This window comes from Salvia miltiorrhiza, chromosome 2, assembly GCF_028751815.1.
Source record: "Salvia miltiorrhiza cultivar Shanhuang (shh) chromosome 2, IMPLAD_Smil_shh, whole genome shotgun sequence".
Classification (NCBI taxonomy): Eukaryota; Viridiplantae; Streptophyta; class Magnoliopsida; order Lamiales; family Lamiaceae; genus Salvia; species Salvia miltiorrhiza.
In genome coordinates this window covers 10272628-10297840 of record NC_080388.1, presented here as the reverse complement: position 1 = coordinate 10297840, position 25213 = coordinate 10272628, and the positions used below count along the sequence as shown (strand labels likewise).

Genomic DNA, 25213 nt, shown 5'->3' with positions numbered 1-25213 from the left:
TTATCATCATAACTCCATCTCATTATAATCTCATATCTCAGTACCGTAGTACTCTTTGTAGTGTCTCGACACTACTACTACTCATAAAAGTACGGGGTGTTACATCCTACCCCCCTTAAAAAAAATTTCGTCCCGAAATTTGAGTTTTTCATCTTCGGGAAAAAGCTCGGGATATTTCTCTTTCATCTTTTCTTCAAGTTCCCATGTTGCTTCCTCTTGCCCATGATGTCTCCATTGGATTTTCACTAAAGGAATTGACTTGTCTCTCAGCTGCTGGATCTTCCGATCCAGAATAGCATCGGGCCTCTTTTCGTAGCTCAAGTCCGGCTCTAGGGACACTTCTGAATGACGTGTTTTGGATCAAACACGTATTTTCTTAATTATGAAATATGGAAAACGTTATGAACATTCGCGAAGCTCGAAGGCAACGCAAGTCTATAGGCAACAGGGCCTACCTTCTTGAGTATATTTTAGGGTCTAATATATATCTCGGTTTGAGTTTTCCTCTAACTCCCAAACGATGCACTCCTCTGGATGGGGAATTTTTTAGAAAGACTTTGTCTCCTACATCAAAATGAATCTCTGTTCGTCTGGGGTCTGTGTAAGACTTTTGGCGATCTTGTGCTTCTTTAATTCTCTGTTGAATTTGTCGCACAATGGCGATCATCTCTTCAATAGCTTCTGGTCCAAACACTATTTCTCTCCCCAACGTCATCCCAAATAAAGCGGGGATCTATATTTTCGTCCATACAAGGCTTCGTATGGAGCCATGTTAATAGTTGATTGAAAACTATTATTATAAACAAACTCGATCAGGGGCAAAACTTGCTCCCATTGACTTCCTCTATCTAACACAAAAGTTCTAATCATGTCTTCTAAAACTTGTATAGTCCTTTCGGACTGTCCATCCGTCTGCAGATGAAAGGCTGTACTAAACTCAGTTTAGTACCTAACTCTTTTTGCATGCTCGTTCAGAAACGTGTAGAAAATATGGAATCTCGATCCGTTGTAATCGTCATTGGTACTCCGTGCAATCACACTATCTCTCGTTTCATACCAAAATTTCATTTTTAAGTCTTGGTACATTTTCGTACCTCCTGGGTGTGCTGTATAAGGGTGTCATGAGCTTCACTCATGATTTCATTTTTCAATACTTCTCTATCAGGCACACACGTTCTTCCATCAAATAATATGGCTTTGTCTGTCGTTTATTGATAATTCTCCATCTTCTCGGTTCGAATCTTCATTCGTAACCTCTCTATCTTTTCATCCTCTCTTTGAGTTGTGATTATCCTTGACCGTAGGTCAGATGTAACGTTCAGTGTAGCAATCACTATTTCCGTCGTTTGAGGTGGTATCACTACCTCCAATCTCAATCTCTCGAATTCTTTGATCAAGTTTTCTTCTTGAGTAAGGAAAAATCTAACTCTCCTTGATTCTTTCTACTCAACACATCAACGACATCGTTAGCTCTTTCGGGGTGATAATTTATCCCGCAATTGTAATCTTTCACCAACTCTATCCATCTTCTCTGTCACATGTCTTGATCTTTTTGCTCAAAGAAGTATTTGAGACTTTTTGTGATCGGTGTTTATCTCACACCATACTCCATAAAGATGGTGTCTCCGGATCTTCAAAGCATGCACTACGGCTGCTAACTCTAAATCATGCGTCGGATAATTCATCTCATGTGGCTTGAGTTGCCGTGAGGCACTTGCAATAACTCTTCCATCATGCATCAGTACACATCTTAGTCCATTCTTTAATGCGTCTGTATAGACTGCATACTCTTTGTTCGCCTTTGGAACAACTAAAACTGGGGCAATGGTAATTCTCTTCTTCAGCTCTGAAAAACTCAACCCACACTCATTCGTCCACTCAAATTTAACTTCTTTATTTAGCAGGTGCGTCAATGGCTTAGTGATTTTCGAAAAGCCCTCAATAAATCTTCGGTAATACCCTGCTAATCTCAGAAAACTGCGGATTTCATGCGGTGTAGTCGGTGCTCTCCACTCTTGTACCGCTTGAACTTTTGTTGGGTCTACTTTGATCCCTCTCGCAGAAACGATATGGCCAAGGAAATTGATTTCTTTAAGCCAAAACTTACATTTGTTGAACTTAGCATATAGCTTTTCAGCTCTCAATCTCTCTAACACGATTCTCAACTGCTCTTCGTGCTCTCGTTTACTCTTTGAGTAAATCAGAATGTTGTCTATGAATACTAACACGAACTTGTCCATGTATTTGTGAAAGACTCGGTTCATGAGATCCATGAACACTGCAGGGGCATTCGTCAATCCAAAAGGCATGACTATGAATTCATAGTGCCCGTATCTCGTACGAAATGCCGTCTTCGAAATATCTTCCGGTCTTATCTTCAGCTGATGATACCCCGTTCTCAAGTCAATCTTTGAAAAAGTGCTCGCTTTTTGGAGTTGATCGAATAAATCATCGATCCGAGATAACGGATACTTATTCTTCAGTGTCACCTTATTCAACTCGCGGTAGTCAATGCATAACCTCAAACTACCGTCCCTCTTTTTAAATAAAAAAAAAATCGGTGCTTCCCACGGGGAAACACTAGGTCGAATGAAGCCCAAATCTAGCAATTTTTTAAGTTGCAGCTTCACTCTTACAATTCTGCCGGGGCCATTCTATATGGTGCCTTTGACGTCGGTGCGGCTCCGGGCTCAAGATCAAATGTAAACTCGAGCTATCGATCTGGGGTAATCCTGGTAAAGCTTCAGAAAAAAAAAATGTCTTTGTATTCTCGCATGACTGGTACGTCATCTATGTTTGTTTTGGACTCCTCACTCTGATTCAGGTATACAACATACGCGGTTGTATCCTTTCTCTGCAAAAGCTTTCGGCTTGAAGCGCCGAAATTATTGGCGGCTTTCTCATTTTCTCTCAACGCCAATAAACAAGTAGGCTCTTGGCCTGAAAAAAAAATGAAACGTTATTCGTCTCTCCTTGCATTGTATCGTCGCATGGTTCTCCTCTAACCAATCCATTCCCAAAATAATATCTATGTACCACATAGACATCATCCTTAGGTTTTTAGCCTTGAGCTTAATCGATTCTAGCTAGAATTCTAAGTCAGGACATACGAGTGAGACCATAGTGGTTCTGCTAGATTTCTTCGATTCTTGTCCTGAGCCTTCTGCTCAAGCGCAACACTCTCTGTTGATGGGATTGATTCGCCTGCGGGGCTGGCGGCTGCCTTCCTTACTGACGTGGTTGATAGGCAAGCTGCTGTCGCGATGGCGGCGGTAGCGGTAGGACTCCTTCCATTGCTTTGAGCTGCGGCCGAAACTGACTCGGTCGTTCTCCGCTTCCACTTTGCTGACGATTCGGACACTAGTTGAGTAGTGCCCGTCCCCTCGACAGGTGTAGCAGGTATTTTGTCCCATTTTCTCTTTCCTTCTTGCCCTCGTCCAGAAAAAGATAGATTGAAATGTTCGAGTGCTCTTAACCGTTTTGGGGTGCTGAAGCTTAAAACACTTTCTCTGGCTACAATGCCAGCTCTATCTCCAATACTTTATTTAATGTTTCAGTACACATAACCGCACTCCGACTCGTTACATCGTCTCGTACCTCTTATCTCAAACCTGATCGAAACAATTTTGACATCTTCTTGTTCATCTCTTCTTGATATGTGGCATACCGAACCAAGTCGCAAAATTGACGTTCGTTTTCAGCTACGGTTTTATTGCCTTATCTCTTATCATCAACTCTATTTCTCTCTTCAATCGGTTTTTCTTTCAAATACTCTTCTTGATTATGCCATCCTAGTTACCTAGACATTCCTAACTCTTGTCGGATGTGGTAGGGACTAGGATGTGATGAATAAAAATGTCTGATTTTGAACAAGACGAGCTCAAGTAATGGAATGATTCCATAATAGCCAGTGCTATCTCAAGGATAATGAAGAAGTTACAATCAAAGGAAGATCAAAAGCTAGAACAGAAACTAAGATAAAAACTGAGATATAATATGATGGAGTAAATCAATACTGGAAGTAGAAGCAATCCACTAAGTGGAAAATGAATAAATTGTCCACTGTTAAATCAAGGGGTAAGGATTTCCAATACAAACGACTCAGGCTCGAACACAGTGGATCTGGAAAAACTTCTCAATAGCAAATAGTTCATCTCATGTAGGAGTTCAAATGGATGCAGAAAAATTTAAAAATGACCAAGCGGGATAGGAACTCATTAAGTCTACTCTCATTATTACTCTTAGCGATGTTAAACGCGGTCCCGGTGAAAATACCTCTATTACGAAGTACAATTGGTCAATAGTATCTATGCATCCCATGAGGTCTCCATAATACGTTCGCCCTATTAGGGTCGTGTCTATAAATCGCGATGAAATCTCTAAATTCTCATCTCAGTTCTCTATATCTCAACTCAATTCTATATTTCTCATATAGAATTCTCATAGTTCTCGTTATCTCTATCGTTTATCTAACATCATGCATCAAATTATCAATCTCAAAACTACGATGTGACATAAAGCTTTCTAGTCATCACTGTCATCTCTATATCATAGGAAAAATTGCCTCTCTTTTGAGGTCTTACACAAAAGCGAAGGTTCTCTGTGTACAAAACGCCCTATACTATAATGATGCTCTCGCTATGCAAGCATCATAGGGACTAAGCGTCATATATGTTCTATACTATGCTTTTAGCTATGTACATCGGCTATGCATTACTACTATATATATATTCATATACATCTCTAGATAGTCTTGGTCGTCATCTATCAATCTCCCATCTCGTCGTCACCTGATATCCTACTCCTAACATCATCAGTCGGAGCATCCTCACTCGGCTCCGACTCTTCCTCCTCACACTTGTCTATGATCCGATACGCGCTATCGTCGCTCGGCTCATCCTCGACATCAGTATCATACATCGGATAGTAAACCGGCACCTCGGGAATAGAAACCCATGTCTCGGTGCTGTCGTCCGCAACTTGATGCCATAAAGGCTGGGTTCGCCCGCGTCCAACTGTCATATCCGGAGTCTCCTCGTCCGGATCCTCCTCATCGCCGTCTGACCTCGTAGGTCGAGATCCTCCCTCTTGGGCACCTCGATAAGGTGCATAGTGGAGCTGGTGCGTGTAAGGCTGTAAAGCCAAAACATCGGAATCTAGTACTGGGGCAACTCTCGAATCGGATGGCCCCGATACTCGCTGAATCAGAGGCTCTGTAAAACCAATCGGCGGTGCTGACCTGATAGGTAGCACTGGTAAAGGTGCCGTCACCGGGGTCAACTCCCATAATGGTAAGTCGGCGCTAGGATATGTGATCATCGCCAAATACGAAAACAGATCGTGCTCCACAACCGGTGAATACGTCTCAAAAACTATCGGATCTGAAATAGTCTGCTCAGGTATAATCGGCATCGGCTCACTAGGGGGTGGTGGTGCAACCGGGTAAGGCTCATCTGGCAGTGGGGGTGCAACCACTAACTCTCCACCCTGGACTGGCCCAGCGGGCACTTCGTACGGCGGTGCAGGGGAATCGCCGAATGCAAAATAACGATGGCCGAGCGTTACGATTAAACCGCTAATGTCACCATACCTCACTCTTCCCAACCATGTAGTGCCCACGAGTAAGGGGGACTAAAATTGTCGCCCAAACTCCCCCTGTGGGTGGTAATCGCGGAATCAGAAGGTCGATAGCTTCCGCTCCGTCGATTCCGTAGGGAATAACCTTCTGCCAGCGTCGATGGTAATGCGCTTAGAAACTCTCCTAGCGTATCGTCCTCATCTGACTCGCACTCTCTAAACCAGCATTTCGTTGATGCTTCAACAATACGCTGCATCCTAAAAACAAAAACATCGTTTTTCTCAAAAGTGGATACGAAACTTACTTGGTATTCCACCCCAATCATCAACATACTCTTTCTCATTTGGTACGGTGAGGCAACGGCTATACTAGCCTTAATATAACTCCCAAATATTCATCAACTCATGGTTCTCATCATGTTCCATCATGCTCAGATAGTTCCACCATCAAACATCACATAACTCATTAGTGGGTAGTTAAAACTCAGCATAAAAGCGGAAAAAGAAAACATCAAAAGCTCTTACCTCGATAAGTCGGAGGAGATGGGGTGTTGGGGTTCTGTTTCGACTGACTCTCAAACCAGTTTAAGAACTCAAGTTAGACTAGTACTCAACTCATAAATAAGAGCAAATAAAAGCTCAACTTAATCAAGCATTAGACTCAGAGCAGACGACCTGCTCTGATACCACTCTGTCGCAGCCCGATTCCGACACTAGTAATAGCGGGGATCGAGTATCGATATGACTATTTTAAAGGAATAAAAGACAAGATGTATAGGTCAAACATCAACCGGAAACTCACATCAAAAGGTGTTAAGGAAATCATCATAAATGAATCCAAGGGTAAAATCGTCAACATCGTTATATCTTTTTGATTATCAGGAATTTCACGAACAAAAACAAAACGGGTATAGCTCATTTTTCATAATGAAGAATAATATGCAGAGTATCGCAGCAAAAGGCGAATCGATTATATGTATGAAGACATATAACCGTGAGTGTATTGCTTGATTTTCAAAGGAAATTAAGTATCTTAAACATCAAACTCTATTTAACATAACTTCATATCAAAACTCTATCGACAAAACAGACATACGATAGAGAAAGAAAACGTCAACCCGAAACATTCTCCACCAGCACCGCACCATACTCCCCCTCCGCTTATCCTGCACGTTTAAAAATACATGCAGGGCGTGAGTACATAAATACTCAGTGGACATATCGCCGAAAAACAAAGCTGCTCATAGAGCTATAAATTGAACTTGCCACAATTCAGCAATACACAGGAATTATATCTTAAAAGAACCTGTGCAAGCAGTTTTAACCATAAACATCATAATTAAGTGTCTGCAGACAAGTACTCGACATGTATGTACCGCATCTACAACTCATCATTATAATTAAGGTACTGAGAAGTAGGCCTCCCTCTCAAGTACCGTGACCGGCCGACCCGAAGACGGCTCACAGTCACCTCTGTGCACAAAATCCCGCTTGTGACAGGACCGAATTCGTCTCATCTCATCAGTAGAGGGTAAACATACAAGCTCAACATCAAAAATTGGCAAGTCAAACAGTTCTCAAACATCATTTATCTCAAAAACATTTGTTAATCTCATAACATCATCAAATCATTTAGAAAGCTCATATGATAAACATATACTCAAAATATTGCCCACCTGAAGACCTTACTCAAAATCTCCCGTCAAAGTGGAGTTACTTACTTCCTTGCTCTTCTCGTGTCTTCAGGGATCATCATCATCATCAAAAGTTCATGTCATAAAATGAATCTCGATTAGAACTCATTGACTAATTCTCAGGCCTTATCTCATACTCTATCTCATATTCTATCTCTTTACTCAACTCTATATAAACTCTCCACTCATCTCACATCCTTAAGTTCAAGGATAGGTTTCAAGAAAATCATGGCTCTAAGTCTCGATTTATTTCTCATATAAGGTTCGTCTAATCTCATTCAAACACATAGGTAACACAATCACATAAGGCACATAAGAAAATCACAAACAAACATCATCAAAACATGCTCTGTTTTTACACTGACTTAACTTCAAAATTTAAACTGTTCTGACTCCGACATCTCCTGGACTCGAGACTCATACCGAAAGAAAGATCTTCGATTCTAGTTTCATTTAAAAAAAAAAAAGTAGAGTCGAAAACTCTAAGTGGTTTGAGAGATATGACGTTTTTACCATTATCTACCATTTCTGGCAGTTTTGTGCAACCGAAGGTTACAATTTTTCAAAAATAGTAAACGTTGTCAAACTGGGCTCATCTTCGGTGGATATCTAGCTAACACAATAAGGTTGATACCATAAAAATTGGAAAGCTAGATCACATAGGAAGCTACTGAAACGAAAGACTCTTTCCCCTGTTCTCTGAAATTCTTGGTAGTAATGTGCAGTTTAGGTTTTGTATTTTAAAGAAATATCAAACGATGTTGAAATGGCTTAAAATTTTATCAGGGTACTCAAGACTCATGTCGGGACTTGCTATAAAATTTTCAAAGCTATTAGACATCGACAAACCATCGATCACAGTAGGTCCGTAGGCCTACGAAAATTCTCCAATTTGTACTTAAAACTCATATATCTCAAAAACATCTCTATCTTGAATACAACAACATAATTCTCAACAACAAACTCATACCAAAACTCATTTCATCACTTCTAATCATCAATCTAAACCATCACTTAACATCTTAGCATGCTCAAGAACTCATATAACCACTCAAATTTTCAAATCAACTCAAGAACTCAAATTCGTTATCACTCATTTCTAATCATCATTTTAATCCATCAACTATCATAACTACAATCTCTAAGGCTCATTTATATACTCGAATCCTCACTCTCTTCATGATCTTCAACTTGAATTAGGAGTTGTTTTAATACTCTAATCATCTATATACATGCTCATAAAGCTTAGATATAAGTAGATTCATGTGTTTAGAGACTTACTCTTATGATCTGTATAACGAACAGTATAACTCCACTTTCTTGATTCCTAGCTCAAACCTTCGTCCAGCTTTTGTTTTATGGATATACGAGTGTTTTCAGCTTGGTTTAATCGGTGGTTATGGGATAAAAAGTAGCTTACAAAGTTTTTTTTTTTTTACTAGCTCATCAATGGCGTTGGATAATGACAGTCGAGAGAAAAGAGAGAAAAGAGAGAGGAGAGAGAGGAAAGGGACGTCTGTTATGGGGATGAAAGAGAAAGGTGTTATTTATATAACCCCATTTACTTAGCCATCAAGTATTGGATAATTAACACATGCTTAATTATCCACTTGCATAAAATATCTTATCCGTTAACAATGTTTATCCACTTGCTTTGACTCCTCTCTCTCAAAAGTAGGTTCTGCACTAGAGCAGAGGAATGCATTCTTTGTCAGGGCAGAGGAATGACTTCCCTTCTGTCTGGGCAGAGGAATGACTTCCCCTCTGTCTGGGCAGACGAATGCCTTCGCCTCTGGCATAGCAGAGGACTGACTTCCCCTCTGTCTGGGCAGACGAATGCCTTCGCCTCTGGCATAGCAGAGGACTGATTTCCCCTCTGTCTGGGCAGACGAATGCCTTCGCCTCTGGCATAGCAGAGGACTGACTTCCCCTCTGTCTCGGCAGACGAATGCCTTCGCCTCTGGCATAGCAGAGGACTGACTTCCCCTCTGTCTGGGCAGACGAATGCCTTCGCCTCTGGCATAGCAGAGGACTGACTTCCCCTCTGTCTGGGCAGACGAATGCCTTCGCCTCTGGCATAGCAGAGGACTGACTTCCCCTCTGTCTGGGCAGACGAATGCCTTCGCCTCTGGCATAGCAGAGCTCGCATCCCGAGAAGAGCTCGCAAGCCAGAGCAAAACTCCCACGCCATAGTAGAACTCCAAGGCCAGATTTTTAACTTTAACAACGTTCAACCATTATCTCTATACATCCTTATTTCCTCAATGTATTACATTCAGTAGTTCTTCGTCGAAAAAAAAAAACAATAGCTCAAACTATTGGAAAATCTCATCTCATCATAAACGTATATATATATATATATATCTTAGTAAAATATTTCTCATAAAATACTGATATGCAAAATAATAATAGTTGTATGCTATTTCCCGATTTTAAAAAAATAATCTCGTTCTCCAAAATCTCGAAAATAATCCGTGTTAACATAACACAAAACAAATCATACTCACATCATCGTAACAAATAGTCACGTAGACAATCACTCAAACCATCTCAGATAAAACACGGATACAATTCACATCAAAGCAATCAGCAATCATCTCTCAATTAGATCATCTCTCAGATCGACTCTCCCTTCTATAGGGTTTCTCACTCACTTATCTCAACTCTATTCTTAATCAGATGTTCCTATTAACAATAGGACAATTAATCTCACAGATACCTCTGTATCCGTCATCGGGAAAAATAAATTATGCTCTTCTCTCAATTCAATCAGCATCTCTATCTTTATCATTGTTTCTATCAGACTCATATCTCTAGAATCAGACTCATATCTCTATCTAGAAGAATAACTCATCTCATCAAAAAAAAATGTAACTCTAATGCTCAATATTTCTATTTATCATCATAACTCCATCTCATTATAATCTCATATCTCAGTACCGTAGTACTCTTTGTAGTGTCTCGACACTACTACTACTCATAAAAGTACGGGGTGTTACAGGTTTGTTATTCATGAAGTTGTGATATGGTGTGAGTCATTGGTGATGCATGATAGAAGGCACTAGGGTAGCCTTTTGGCCTGCTTTTGAATTCCTACCTGAACATTAACCCCTAGTGAACCTCGTTTGAAGCTTTGAACCTTTTTGTTCTTAATAGTCACTATATATATATATATAGCCAAGGCCTGTTTTTGTGAACCTTCTCTTGGGCCCTATTGTGCATGTTAGAATTAAATTACATCCGAATTGAGCTTTTGGAGGAATGTGCATAAGGATGCGTGTTTGCCCAAACAGAACCCGAGCTAAAACTACATTCTGAATCTAGACAGATGGTCTGTTTGGCCGAACAGAGGAGGATGTTGACAGATGGGCAGATTGTTTTTGATGTACTCTTTGCATGATTGTGTTGTTTTAATGAAGTGGTGCAGAAAAAAGAAAAAAAGAAAAAAAAGAAGAGAAAAACAGAAAAAAAAAGAAAAAAAAAAGAGAGAAAATAAAGGTTGCACCAAGATTGAATTAGTATACATGCATTGAGTTGTTTGATGGTTGTTGCCCATAGTTGAGTTGGAAGTTGCTCTTCATATGTTAGAATTCTTTGGGTGTGATTTGATTCGAGCATGCACGATATTTGATCTTCAATGTTTGAGCTTAGGACCCCTAGGATCTTTCCTACATCATCGATAGTCCTTAGCCCCATTACAACCAATGAGAAAAGTCATTTTTGAGTTACTATGTAACCACGACATATCACGACTAATTGGATCTTCCTTCTTGAGTGTGAATTTCCAAAATACATCTTTGAGAGAAGAGTGAATCTTGTGAGGAATTTGTTGTTGCTTAATTTGGACTGGATAGACAATAAGAACACTTGTTTGATATTTCCTCTTCTTGATTTGAGAGTTGAAGATCAATTGTGAGTTACATGGTTTGATTTGGCAGTATGTTACGTTACTAGTGTTTTGATGATTACTTGGCTGTCGTTTTCTTTTGAGTTGTTAGTGTACTTGTTCTTTTCTATTTTTTTTCCGTTTAGTTGTCGTGTCCGTTGTTTCGTTCTTTGCTTTTGGATTCTTTAGTGTCGTGTCGAGGGGAGAGGTTTTGTCTAGATAGTTATGTCCTCTATTGAGTCTTTCCTTCACTTCATACTTGAGGGCAAGTATGATTCAAGTGTGAGGGGATTTGATGTGTGTGATTTAGTTATCTATTTTCGTGTCATTTTGTCATTGATTTTTCCTTGATATTACCCAAGTTGTTGACATATGGCGCAGGAATTAGATGGATTGAAGATGGATGCTCGTGGGTGGAAGAAGTCGGTGAAAGTCGAGTTTTTTGATGAAGATGGCGTGAATTTTGGAGGATTTTGGAGATTGGGCTCGGAAACAATTGTTATAATTTTTATTAAGCTCAAAACTCTTGTTTTAATTTAATTTGGGCTTAAGATAGGAAAAGGGGCCGAAGCCCATGTTTTTGGATTAAGGCGACATTGTGGGATTGATTCCCTAAATTTTAATACCTAGCCGCCAACTATGAAGGGATATATTAGGATTAGTTGTTTTATATTTTTTTAACTTAAGCACTAGGTATTAGTTTCTTGGTTTTTAGGAGAGAGCCGCAACTTTTGATTTCTTAGTTTAGGAGTTGACTTTTAATTTCTCATGCAATCTATTACTTTCATGCAATTTAGGTTCCTACGTTTTAGCAATTGATCTCTTTTGTTTCTTTAGCTTTAATTCTTGTTTTTGGTTCGACTTTGCGGCTGGTTGTGGAGAATCAAGGCAGACGGTTTAATTTCCTTTGAATTTCAAGTGGTGATCTCTTATTTATTTCAATTGCAATTTAATTTGTTTTTATTGTTTTATGCTTGCTTTTATTTCTTTGATTGTTTTTATTTCAATTATGAGTAGCTAAACCTTTAATTCGGCGAGAATGATGAAACTCTAATTTAATGATCTGTGAGACCTAATTGGTTTAAAATTGATTCCTATTGATTCCGATTAATTTCTAGGGTTTAAAGATAATTCCGATTTTATTTAAGTCTGGCCAACTTAGGTTTAATTGGATTATAGTCAATTAGTTCCTGCCAATCCGTAATTGTTGGAATTGGACTAATTAGTGATACAACTACCATGTTCGTAGTAGGAATTAATTGGTATATTAATTATTACTAGCGTATCTAGGATAATTGATATAAACTGGATTCCTTTCTCTTAATGCTATTAGAATATTAAATCTAGGTATGGCGTCTCCAGCTAGGTTATATTTTAATAAGGGAAATAAGCAGGTCTGGCGTCTCCAGCTGTTTATCGACACAGTAAGTAGGAATTGGGGTACGTCCGTTGCGTTTCACGGTATCCTATAACTGGTTGGTTGCTAGGGATTAATTAATTATTGCGTCGATGATCAGAGCTTTGAATTAGGGTGGATTTATTCGAGCCGAATTACCTTTCTATTGAAATTTTTCTAGAGTCTTTTATTTGATTAATTTTATTTTCTTAGTTTAATTAATATTTTCTTCTCAAATTTAAGGCGTGGTGGCTACACCAAAAATTATAGATTTTATGGAATTGAATGATTTTACATGCTCTCTGTGGGATCGACCCTGCTTATCATCATACTAATTTGTTTTGATAATTCTGCAGGAATTATTTGGTGGTATACGACGTCCACCAAGAATCAAACCAGATCAACGGAGAGAAGCGAATCCATCTGTTCTTGGAAGAATGGCAATGTCTAAGTTCGATATTGAGAAATTTACTGGAAAGAACGATTTCTCACTATGGCGTCTCAAGATGAAAGCTATACTGACTCATCAAGGATTGATTGGTGCCATAGATAAAAGTCAGATCTCAAAGAAAGAGAGTGAAGATAAAGATCTTCTTCAAGAAATGCTGCGGAAAGCACACTGTACTATTATACTCTGTCTTGAAGACAAAATATTGAGAAATGCTGCGGAAATGCTGCGGAAAGCACACTGTACTATTATACTATTATACTATTATGCTGCGGAAACTACTGCAGCTGGAGTTTGGGAGAAACTAGAGAGTTTGTACATGACAAAATCTCTAGCAAACCGTCTGTACGTGAAGAGGAAGCTTTACTCCTTCAAGATTTCTGATGACAAGAACATCTTAGATCAGCTAGATGAGTTTAACAAAGCTCTGGATGATCTAGCTGATATAGATGTAAAACTTGAAGATGAAGATCAGGCAATCATGCTGATAAGTGCCTTGCCAAAATCATATGACAATATGAAGGATGCTTTGGTGTATGGCAGGCAAACAACCATCACACTGGAAGAAGTGGTGACTGCAATTAGGAGTAAAGAACTCCAGAAGGCTACTGAATCAAAATCAGAGATACCCAATGAGAGTTTAAATATCAAAGCCAAATCACAGAAGAGCAAATCCAAGAAGCCCTGGAAAGACAAATCAAAACCAAGCTCTCAGGGAAAGACCAAAGATGAGGAGGGAAAAGAAACTAGAAAATGTCATTTCTGTCAAAAGCCAGGCCACATCAGAAAATATTGCTATAGCTGGAAGAAGAAGAAGGCTCAGAAAGCCTCAACATCTGACACAGCTGATATTGCTGAGCAATACCAAGAAGCAGAAGCTTTAAATATCATTTCAAATTCAACTGAAAATGATTGGATACTTGATTCTGGATGTTCTTTTCATATGTGTCCCTCTAAACCTTGGTTTGTTAATTTGCAGGTTAAAGAACTTGGCTCAGTAATTCTTGGAAATGATGAGGTATGCCCTGTGAAGGGAATTGGATCTGTGAAACTAAAACTCCATGATGGTTCAGTGAGGCTGCTAAATGATGTCAGGTATATTCCTAGCTTAAAGAGAAATCTGATATCATTAGGATCTTTACAATCTAAGGGTTATGAATTTAAATCTGAGAACCTTAGTTTGCATGTTATAAAAGGTGATAAGATCATAATGAAGGGTAGGGGTGTGAGAAAACATAGCCTATATCACCTGATAGGATCTACTGTGATAGGTGAAACTGAGCATGTTTCTTATCCTGATCCTATGCTTTGGCACTCAAGACTAGGTCATGTTAGTGAAAAAGGATTAATAGAGCTTAAGAAACAAGATCTTATAACTGCTCAACATGATATTAATCTAAGTAACTGTGAAGCATGTGTTTTAAGCAAGAGTAAAAAAGCTTGTATATCCTGTTGGTAAACATTTATCTACTGCTCCTTTACAATACATACATTGTGACCTGTGGGGTCCTTCAAAGACCACCACTGTGGGTGGAGGAAGCTATTTCATCTCTTTAATAGATGATTATTCCAGAAAGGTATGGGTTTATATTCTTAAAAATAAATCTGATGCTTTTGATAAGTTTGTTCAATGGTGCAGTGAAGTAGAAAATGAAAAGGATTGCAAGGTGAAACTCTTGAGGACTGACAATGGTCTTGAGTTCATGTCTGAGAAATTTAGTGAGTTTTGTAAATCCAAAGGGATTAAGAGGCATCTCACTGTACCTGGAAACCCACAGCAGAATGGAGTAGTAGAGAGGATGAATAGTACTCTACTTGAGAGAGTAAGGTGTATGCTGAAGGAATATTAAATTGAATTAACGTTCCATTTTGCCCGATGATCGTTTCTTGGTTATTATTAATTTACCATACAACGATTAATTCCTAACATGCTCCTATGAATTTAACAGCTGCACATAGGTGTTAGGAAAACTTACTTGAGAATCGGATGCACAAACTGTTGATGATCGCGTCGAAAGAATCTGACTCCAGCTCTGATCTTCTCGACTGTATCCCGCTCAATTCCCAACGTTGGATGGACAACGAGCTATGGAAATTCCCAAGACAGAAAAGCCTCACACGTTTCCTGCGCCTCCCTCTGCTCTCAAAAACCCTAATTTTTATCAGTGTATTTTCCTGAAAGCTGACAGCTGTATTTAATAATACAGAAAAGGGGAGGAGGCGCCACTTTCTTAGTGAGGGCCGAAAATTCTGTCTTCTTGGGCTAGGAGACATTGGGCCAGCCCAGGGACCAGATACAAGGAATAAAGATGGGCCTCAAATAAATTAATTTATCCATGGTCAGCCCAGACCATAATTAATTTATAAATATCAGTTCATTCCACTAGAGAACCGATACTGACTTACCCCTTTATTGCCGGTGATGAGTCGGGGCTTGTATTTAGACTTATTAAATCTCCGTATTTAAAATATCCGACATCCATTAATTAATTAGAGCTCTGCAGCTTAAATTAATTAATCTCTTAATAATTTCTTAAGCAGTACCACTCAATCTTTATTATTACGCCTGAACTTAATCAACCTGCAGGGTTTAGCGTAATAAACCTTATTGAGCTCCTTAAGGGGATGTCATTATCCTATACCGGATACGGGTACTAATACAGATAATCAAATATCATATATTAACCGCTATCACCCAAGATACAGAGTACTCGAGTTAGTATATAACTTTCACCCATAGTAAGTCAAAGTGATATACGAGTTAACATATATATCTGAATACTTATTAGTATTAAGATTTATAAGTCACCGAGATCTTGATTCTTCACTTAAGTCAGATAGAAGAATACATCTCAAACTGTGGTCCTATCAATACGTAATGACGTACCAGTATAGACAAGTAGACAAGACAAACTACTTCCATCTATACTGCAGCCTAAACCAATAACTTGTCCTAGAGTTATTTCGGCTTTGATCATATTATATCTCTTAAGGTTATTCCAATTATATGGTATTCTGTGATCTACAACACACCATATAATCTACTTATACAGAGATAAAGAACATACATATGCAATCATGAACACAATCAGATAGGAGATAAGAATAGTGAATAACAGGAATCATTGTATACAAGCATAAAGTTCTTGCTTTCAGTATACAAATCCAACAATCTCCCACTTATACTAAAGCAAAACTTTTAGTATACAATGTGTCTAAAAACTAGCTATTACAAAAACTTCACTTCATCTCTCCCACTTATACTGAAAGTTTTTCTCTAAGTGGGTGGCATCAACCGCAATCCCATCCATCGAGCATGCTTCTCATAGGTCTTTTGCGGTAAGCTTTTCGTGAAAGGATCAGCTAGGTTCTCCAATGTATTAATCTTTTCTACTAACACATCTCCTCTGTTTACGATTTCTCGTATGATGTGGTACTTTCTCTCTATGTGTTTTGACGCCTTGTGGCTCCTGGGTTCCTTAGAATTTGCCACTGCACCCGAGTTATCACAATAAATTATGATACTCTTAGGCAAATTAGGGACCACTCCTAGATCCAAGAGGTAGTTCCGGAACCATACAGCCTCCTTAGCAGCTTCCGAAGCAGCTACATACTCGGCTTCCATGGTGGAGTCTGCAATGCACTTCTGCTTTGCACTCCGCCACGATACGGCTCCACCTCCCAAGGTAAACACATAACCAGAGGTAGATCTCTTCTCATCCCGGTCAGCCAGGAAATCCGAATCGGTGTAACCCAAAGGAAATAGACTGTCTGACTGGTAAACTAGCCTATAATCTCGAGTCCGTTTCAGGTACTTGAGAATATGCTTTACCGCAGTCCAGTGTCTTGGTCCAGGGTTCGACTGATATCTTGCAACCATGCCAACGACATAGCAAATATCAGGTCTCGTGCATAGCATTGCATACATGAGGCTACCTACGGTGGAAGCATAGGGTATCTTCCTCATCTCCTCAACCTCACTAGGCGTCTTAGGACACATGTCCTTAGACAGAGGAATGCCATGTCTAAAAGGTAGCAAGCCTTTCTTGGCATTTTGCATGCTAAAACGAGCAATCACAGTATCAATGTAAGACGCTTGAGATAAGCTCAACATCCTTTTCTGGCGATCACGAACGACCTTGATCCCCAGGATGTACGCTGCATCTCCTAAGTCTTTCATTTGAAACTGTTCGGATAACCACTTCTTTATGTCTGATAATAGCTCAACATTGTTGCCAATTAGGAGGATATCATCTACATAAAGTGCAAGGAAAACCACGTCACCACTGGCATCTAAACGGTACACGCAACTTTCGTTCTCACAACGAGTAAATCCATAGGATTTAATGACCTCGTCAAAACGTTTGTTCCATGACCTCGAAGCTTGCTTAAGTCCATAAATGGACTTCTTAAGCTTCCACACAAGATGCTCTTCGCCCTTCTTCACAAACCCTTCAGGTTGCTGCATATAGATGTCTCTTCCTTCTTCAAGGAAACCGTTTAGGAAAGCGGTCTTGACATCCATTTGCCAAATCTCAAGGTTCATGTGGGCTGCTATGGCAAGGAGTATTCGGATAGACTTGAGCATGGCAACCGGCGAAAAGGTCTCATCATAATCTATACCCTGTTCCTGGGTATAACCTTTCGCCACCAGTCTAGCTTTAAAAGCTGCGACTTCGCCATCCGAATCTCTCTTTCTCTTGTATACCCACCTACTACCTATAGCTAAAAAGCCATCTGGTAGTTCGGTCTTCTCGTATACATCCATAGCACCCATGGATTCTATCTCAGAAACCATGGCCTCGTACCAAGAATCTGCATCTTGATCTTTCATCGCTTGTCTATAGTTATCAGGGTCGACATCCTTTTGTTCATCAACAGGGAGTAGATCCGAAGATTCTCCCAAGAACATAAATCGATCGGGTTGAACTACAACCCTCCCACTACGACGAAGCGGTGGTGGTACAGCTGTGACAATGGTTTGTGCAGTGTCTTGTGGTGCATTCACTTGCACACTTGGCTGGGGTGATGGATTCGCCTGTCCACTGCCTTCGATTTCTTGAAGGACAATCTCGGACCTAGACTTGTGTTTATCTATATAATCCTGTTCCAAGAATCGTACGTTGGTGCTAACAACCACTTTCTGATCCTTAGGATTATAGAAATAACCACCTTTCGTTTCCCTAGGATATCCTACAAACAACATTACTTCGCATCTAGGATCCAATTTCCTTGCCTCTTTGTCAAGCACGTATGCAGGACAACCCCATATCCTCACATGATTTAGGCTGGGCTTTCGCCCTGACCATAATTCAGTGGGAGTCTTGGGCACAGACTTGGATGGTACTAGATTCAGCAAGTAAGCCGCTGTTTCCAAGGCATATCCCCAAAACGAAATGGGCAACGATGCATAGCTCATCATCGATCGTACCATTTCCAAAAGAGTTCTATTTCTTCTCTCCGCTACACCATTCTGTTGGGGAGTACCCGGTGCAGTCAATTGGGATGTAATCCCTGAATCTGACATGTACTGCAAGAACTCGTTCCCGAGGTATTCGCCACCGCGATCAGACCGCAATGACTTGATAGATTTACCCAATCTCTTCTCCACCTCCGCCTTGAATTCTTTGAATTTCTCAAAGCATTCAGACTTGCGTTGAAGTAGGTAAATATACCCATACCTTGAGTAATCGTCAATGAAAGTGACGAAGTACTCGTACCCTCCACGAGCTTTAGTGGACATCGGTCCACACAAGTCAGAGTGAATCAATTCCAACACATGCGAGGCCCTATTCCCCTTGGCCTTAAAAGGCCTTGCCGTCATCTTTCCCTCTATACAGGATTCGCAGGTTCTAAATGGAACAGCTTGAAAGTCTTTCAAGACTCCATTTGAAACGAGCCTTTGGATCCTATTTAGATTGATGTGGCCTAACCTTAGGTGCCACGCATGTGTATATTGTTATTGAGAAAAATACTTCCTCTTATTTGGATTTGGAAGAATTTGTGATGTAGATGCAACATGGACAGAGTTATTCATTGGACATGTAATAGTATAGAGAGAGTTGTTCAAAATTCCAGAACAAATAATCTTGTTATCTCTCATGATAGAGACACCCCCATCAAAAGTAACAGAATATCCATTCAAAAACAACTTTGAAACAGAAATTATGTTCCGCCGAAACTCCGGCACATATAAAATATCTCTCAAAACTAAAATGTCATCACCAAAACATAAAGATAAATCTCTAATAGCAACAGCTGCGACCTTCGACGCATTGCCCATGGAGATGGTGATCTCATCACTTGCTAGCTCCCTTGTTGGGTTGAACCCCTGCAAGGTGTAACAAACATGGTCAGTTGCCCCCGTATCCACTACCCACGAATGAGTAGAAAACGAAGCTAAACATGTTTCTGTTACCAAAACTTGTGACGTACCTTGTCCCTTTGCCTTGAGCACTGGACAATCTTTCTTCCAATGCCCAACCTTGCCGCACTTGAAGCACTTTCCCTTGGCCGTTGGCTTGTTCACGCCGCCGGTAGGGCCATCAACTTTGGCTTTACCGCTCCCACTAGCCTCATGGTCATGCTTGCCCTTTGGACCTTTCCACTTCTTTTTCCCGCCTTTCGACGAAGAAGTAGATCCCTTGGCAGCAACAAGGACCTCTTTCCCATTGCGCGTGCCCATGACTCCCTCCGCCGAAACTAGAGCATTCAATAACTCATTGAGAGTATAGTTGGCCTTGCTCATAACGACGTTGAGTCAGAAGTTCTCATAGGTTTTGGGGAGAGTGTTGAGGATGATATCGACCTTGGCTTAGCCTTCGATACCCCCTCCTAGCAGATCAAGCCTGTCAAACAAATTTGTCATATGCATGACATGATCGTGCACCGAGCTGCCCTCGCTCATTTTACAAGATAAGATTTCTCTCATCAAGTTAAAACGAGCAGACCTCTCGGACTCCCCATAAACCTCCTTGAGGTTTAACATGATTTCAGCCGCGTCATTCATGACCTGATGCTGGAGTTGCAAAGTTTGTGACATAGTCATCATAATATAGCACTTGGCCATATTATTCGACTTGTGCCACCTTTTATGCGCCTCACGTTCCGCATCAGTCGACTCATCAGTTAAGGTCGCGGGACGTGGAGTAGTAAGCACAAAACTGTGCTCATCAGCGTCAAGTATGTACATAATATGGCGTTTCCATTCGGTATAATTAGGACCGATGAGAGGATTGTTTGCTAGAATGTTAATAATCGGAGACATAGACATATCTGAAAGTAAACAAATAAACATGTAAGAACATGAAACGCATATAGTTCGTAACAATAATATTGTAACCTTTTGATAAAACAATATTAATGAAACCTCCAACTGCCCAAGAAAACTCATGAGTAAGCCACGATAGGGTGAACGTTTACCATGATTTCCTCAACCAGACTATTTACCTAGTCGTTTAATTTCCATCCATGTCAACTTAACCTTTTGACAAAGGAAATTAATAGTTGGACTTTAACTAGACCATATCATATTCAAGAAAGGACTCCGATGGGGAGTTGTACATTGTACTTGAATTGATATCTAAGCAATGACCACAATTTAACCTTGAGCATTAAATTCTTGAAATTAGCATACTCACTAGGACCATACCGCTTTCAATTTAACCTCTTGGTTATCTTATTTAAAATCCATCCTCTAAAGTACTTATGAGAATCATACGAGTAAGCCACGATAGTGTGGACGTTTACCGCATAACTCCCACTACTTAAATGGATTTAAATATTTTTAATAGAAATCCCAACTTAACAAACTTGTGAAATCAAATATGGAGTAAGCCACGATAGGGTGGACGTTTACCCATACTCTCAATCACTTCGTCTTGGGACCGCATGTGGAGGTCTAAAATAATTTTTAATCAACATAAAAAATTATTAAACAGCTTAGTCATTTTTTCTTTCAAAAGGTTTGTTCATGCTCAAGCACATAAACCTAAACATGCTTCTCTAGAACGCAACATGTAAATCATGCTCGCAGAATTCTAAAACATGCTTAAGAAAACGGCAAACCTACTATCATGCTCGTCTAAGCGCAATTAATAAACAATTATTAACAAGCAAAGACGTGCAAAAGCAGGTAAAGAGCATAAGGGATTAACAACCACGACATGCAAAGAACAGTAATAAAAGAATTAAAATTCTTCGTGACCCATTCGTGGAAACCCAACATCTATTCTATTACAAAATAAAATAGAAAAACAAGCCCAAAAACTAAAAAAGGCCCGAAAACTTGAAGCCCGTCGTTGGAATTAGGGTTTGGGCCCCCTAGGGTTGAGAAGCAATCGCAGCTAGGGTTTGGAACCCTAGCTGCCGCCGCATCCTTCGACCAGCCGCCTCTCCACCGCGCAGCAGCCGCCCGGCGCTACTGCAGCGCCCCGGCGCACAAGGCAGCCCGGCGCTGGCAGCAGCCTCCTCGGCGTGCAGCAGCGGCAGTCGGCAGCACTCGGCCTCTCCACCGCACGAACGCAGCAGCAGCAGTAGCGGGCTCCGGCGTGGACTGGACAGCAGCAGCGGCAGCGGCAGGGCGTCGCCTGCCGGGCACGCCGCGCGCTGCCCCCGATCGCTCGCCTCCTCCTCGGCCTGACTCGCACCATCAGCAGCAGACTCCGGCGCCTCAGAGCGCAGACAGCAGCTCGGCAGCAGCGGCCGCGCGACGCCCTCCGGGCACGCAGCGTGCGAAGCGCACACGCGCAGCCCTAGGCGCGCACCGCCCCCGCTCGCCCCAGCCCAGCCTCGCCTCAGCGCGCACTCGCCCGTGCAGCAGCAGCGTGCGCGGCGCTCGACCAGGCGCGCGCGACACACGGCGCGCAAGCGCTCGTGCGCGCGCTGCCCTCGGCGCCGACAACCTCTGCCGCACCGCATCCGGCACGCCACCTCCGTCCACCTTTCTTACGTTGTTGATTCGTCGTCGTGCTCGTCTCGTTCCTCAGATTTTACAGATTTAAAATGGAAAAACAAATACAATGGAAATCCTAATCTAACCACGGATTTTCTCGTGGTGAAAAACGATTACAACGTCAAACGACGTATCCCACGAATCAACAAGCCACGAAGAACAACAGCAGTAAAAACAACGCATATTATTAATCGTACATAAATTAATAATAGAGCCAAGAAATTAATCCTGGGCTCTGATACCAATTGAAGGAATATTAAATTGAATTAACGTTCCATTTTGCCCGATGATCGTTTCTTGGTTATTATTAATTTACCATACAACGATTAATTCCTAACATGCTCCTATGAATTTAACAGCTGCACATAGGTGTTAGGAAAACTTACTTGAGAATCGGATGCACAAACTGTTGATGATCGCGTCGAAAGAATCTGACTCCAGCTCTGATCTTCTCGACTGTATCCCGCTCAATTCCCAACGTTGGATGGACAGCGAGCTATGGAAATTCCCAAGACAGAAAAGCCTCACACGTTTCCTGCGCCTCCCTCTGCTCTCAAAAACCCTAATTTTTATCAGTGTATTTTCCTGAGAGCTGACAGTTGTATTTAATAATACAGAAAATGGGAGGAGGCGCCACTTTCTTAGTGAGGGCCGAAAATTATGTCTTCTTGGGCTAGGAGACATTGGGCCAGCCCAGGGACCAGATACAAGGAATAAAGATGGGCCTCAAATAAATTAATTTATCCATGGTCAGCCGAGACCATAATTAATTTATAAATATCAGTTCATTCCACTAGAGAACCGATACTGACTTATCCCTTTATTGCCGGTGATGAGTCGGGGCTTGTATTTAGACTTATTAAATCTCCGTATTTAAAATATCCGACATCCATTAATTAATTAGAGCTCTGACAGCTTAAATTAATTAATCTCTTAATAATTCCTTAAGCAGTACCACTCAATCTTTATTATTACACCTGAACTTAATCAACCTGCAGGGTTTAGCGTAATAAACCTTATTGAGCTCCTTAAGGGGATGTCATTATCCTATACCGGATACGGGTACTAATACAGATAATCAAATATCATATATTAACCGCTATCACCCAAGATACAGAGTACTCGAGTTAGTATATAACTTTCACCCATAGTAAGTCAAAGTGATATACGAGTTAACATATATATCTGAATACTTATTAGTATTAAGATTTATAAGTCACCGAGATCTTGATTCTTCACTTAAGTCAGATAGAAGAATACATCTCAAACTGTGGTCCTATCAATACGTAATGACGTACCAGTATAGACAAGTAGCCAAGACAAACTACTTCCATCTATACTGCAGCCTAAACCAATAACTTGTCCTAGAGTTATTTCGGCTGTGATCATATTATATCTCTTAAGGTTATTCCAATTATATGGTCTTCTGTGATCTACAACACACCATATAATCTACTTATACAGAGATAAAGAACATACATATGCAATCATGAACACAATCAGATAGGAGATAAGAATAGTGAATAACATGAATCATTGTATACAAGCATAAAGTTCTTGCTTTCAGTATACAAATCCAACATATGCTAAGTAGCTCAGGGTTGCCTGCAAGGTTTTGGGGGGAAGCTGTTACTACAGCAGCCTATTTGATCAATAGGTATCCATCTACTGCTATTGGATTGAAAACTCCAGAAAAAATGTGGAGTGGCAGGTCAGGAGGGTATTCTCACTTGAGAGCATTTGGTTGTCTTACTTATGCCCATATTAGGCAAGATAAGTTAGAACCTAGAGCTATTAAGTGTGTTATGATAGGATATCCTACTGGAGTTAAGGGATACAAACTGTGGTGTATAGAATCAGGAAAAGGTAAAGCTCTTGTGAGCAGAGATGTTATTTTCAAAGAAAATGTTATGCCTTATAAGGGAGAGTCATCAACTGCTGAACTTGAGGTGGAGCATACTACCAGAAAAGCTAAGTCAGACACTCAAGAAGAGGTTGATGACAGAGATGCTGAGACCATTAAAATCAAGGAAGAAAAATCAGAGTTTCAGGATACTTCTGATGATACTTTGAGTGATTATCATCTAGCAAGGGATAGGGTCAGGAGAAACATCAGACCACTAGCAAGGTTTGCTCAAGCTGAGCAAATTTATTATGCTCTATATGTTGCTGAGCAAATATCTTACCAGGAGCCTAGAAACTACAAGGAGGCAATCACTTGTAAAGACAGTAAACACTGGATAAAGGCAATGGAAGAAGAAATTGAGTCTTTACTGAAGAATAAGACTTGGAAGCTGGTCCCAAAGGTGAAAACTCAAAAGTGTGTTAGTTGTAAATGGATCTACAAGAGAAAGGTAGAGGTTGTTGGGAATTCTGAGACTTTAAGGTATAAAGCTAGGCTAGTAGCTAGGGGGTTTACACAATAAGAAGGTATAGATTTTAATGAAATCTACTCACCTGTAGTTAGACATAGTTCTATCAGGATTTTACTAGCATTAGTAAACCAGTTAGGACTAGAACTCCATCAGTTAGATGTTAAAACAACTTTCCTTAATAATGGAGAACTAGAAGAAACCATATACATGAACCAGCCTGAAGGATTTGTGATTAAGGGGCAAGAGTCTAAAGTTTGTTTACTTAAGAAGTCTCTTTATGGTCTGAAACAAAGTCCTAGGCAGTGGAACAAGAGGTTTGATGACTTTATGATGAGTATTGGATTATCTAGATCTCAATATGATAGGTGTGTCTATCTAAAAAAGTCTAAGGATGGAGGTCTTGTGTGTTTACTCCTTTATGTTGATGATATGTTAATAGCTAGCAAGTCTTTAGATGATGTTAACGATGTTAAGCAAGCTTTAAGTAGAGAATTTGATATGAAAGATCTAGGTGAGGCCAGGAGAATACTAGGAATGGATATTAGAAGGAATAAGGAGAAGAATGAGTTAATGTTGCTTCAATCTGATTACATTCATAAGGTGCTTAGGAAGTTTAATATGAATGAAGCTAAAACTGTTAGTGTTCCTTTAGCTCAGCATATAAAACTCTCTGAACAACAGAAACCTAGCTCTAGAGAAGAAGAACTAGAAATGAATAAGGTTCCTTATGCTAATGTTGTAGGGAGTATTATGTACTCTATGATATGTACTAGGCCAGATTTGGCTCATTCAATCAGTGTTACTAGTAGGTTTATGGCCAATCCTGGGAAAGATCATTGGGAAGCTTTAAAGGTGATTCTTAGATACTTAAAAGCTACAGCTGG

At 40.3% G+C, this 25213-nt stretch overlaps 1 long non-coding RNA gene across 1 annotated transcript; it reads right to left on the bottom strand.

Moving 5' to 3' along the window:
* Positions 1-6421: 6421 nt before the first annotated feature.
* On the bottom strand, positions 6422-7334 carry LOC131013677 (uncharacterized). Its single transcript, XR_009097773.1, has 2 exons — positions 7254-7334; positions 6422-6743 (listed from the first exon to the last, which is right to left on the bottom strand). It is a non-coding gene; the product is annotated as an uncharacterized LOC131013677 (long non-coding RNA).
* Positions 7335-25213: the final 17879 nt, after the last annotated feature.